Raw genomic sequence first — 1,227 nt, 5'->3', positions numbered from 1 at the left:
TGATTACATAATTAAGTACACTACATCTAGACTTGGTGAAATATTGGCTCACTTAAAGTATTTTTTTCTTTCATCTATAAAGTAAGATCTTAGTTCAGCTGTGTCGTATTCGTATGACGACTAAACCATGAAATTAATCAAGAGGTGGTATGCATTCATTTGTTTTGTTGCGTGGTTGAGGTCGGTCCTCCGGTCTTATAATATGAATATCGATCTAAGATATTGGATTAACCACGAACATCCATCGAAGTGATTGAAACTCGATCGAGATCGAATACCATATAGATAAGATACGTATCCTTTAAGCATAGAAACAAACACATATATAGAGCTGCGCATGCAGACAACATATACAAACGGATACTTACCTTTTTTATTTATTTTGGACAATTACTTTATTCCATGTACCATCTAAGATACGTTCATGTTTTCATTTTATTTTATTAAACAAGCAGCTTAAAGTGGCCATACGTTAAACGGTAACATGTCTATATGGTTTAGCTCCTTTTTCAGTGTCGGCTCTGAGTCCAAACTGGAGAAGCCTCCTCTTCCTCTGATGATTTCTTTTCCACTTGTCCACGGCTGCGTTTCTGCATCCCCACATTGTTAGTTTGCTCGTTGGCGTACCTACAGCATTGGATGCAGCCATTGCGTCCCGTATAGCAGCAACCGTGCCTGCACCAACCTACGTATCCTCCACCTCATTCCCCTGGCTCTTTCCCATTGGTATCAATAGCACCATTGGGATTCACCATTTCAGCTGTTTATATAATATGTATGTAAGCATCACACTACACTAAATTTATAAGACAGAGAACATAGATGTAAGTAAACTTTAATGACCCACCACTCCCACCATCTCCACTTCTTTCTCCAACCCCACCACTTCCAACTTCTTCTCCACCATCTCCACCTTCTTCCCCACCACCTCCATCTTCTTTAAAATTAAGAAAGAGAAAGAGAGAGAGAGAGAGAGAGAAAGAGAGAGAGAAGAAGAAGAAGAAGGGAGAAAGCTCACCTGAGCTCGTCGCCGGAGCCACCACACGCCAGACCATTGAGTTCGCCACCACCATCATCCGCAACCAAAGGTAACCGGAAACCGCCATATTTTTGAGTTTAGTTTCGGCCATTTTAGTAAATCGACCATAACTTCTTAAACGTTGCGAATCTCGTGCATCCAAGCCCATCATCGTGTTCCTCTCGTCGAGACGAAGCCGTAGACACCAA

At 41.5% G+C, this 1,227-nt stretch overlaps 1 long non-coding RNA gene across 1 annotated transcript in view; it reads right to left on the bottom strand.

The window, feature by feature from the left end:
* Positions 1-288: 288 nt before the first annotated feature.
* LOC106319621 overlaps positions 289-1,227 on the bottom strand; it is a 6,103-nt gene continuing 5,164 nt past the window's right edge. Inside the window, exon 2 of the long non-coding RNA XR_001265509.1 lies at positions 289-760. This is a non-coding gene — a long non-coding RNA (uncharacterized LOC106319621). The remainder of the gene's footprint in view (positions 761-1,227) is intronic.

The sequence above is a fragment of the Brassica oleracea genome, unplaced genomic scaffold, assembly GCF_000695525.1.
Source record: "Brassica oleracea var. oleracea cultivar TO1000 unplaced genomic scaffold, BOL UnpScaffold00418, whole genome shotgun sequence".
NCBI lineage: Eukaryota > Viridiplantae > Streptophyta > Magnoliopsida > Brassicales > Brassicaceae > Brassica > Brassica oleracea.
The sequence above is the reverse complement of the archived record's forward strand: the minus strand, read 5'-3'. Positions and strand labels throughout refer to the sequence as shown.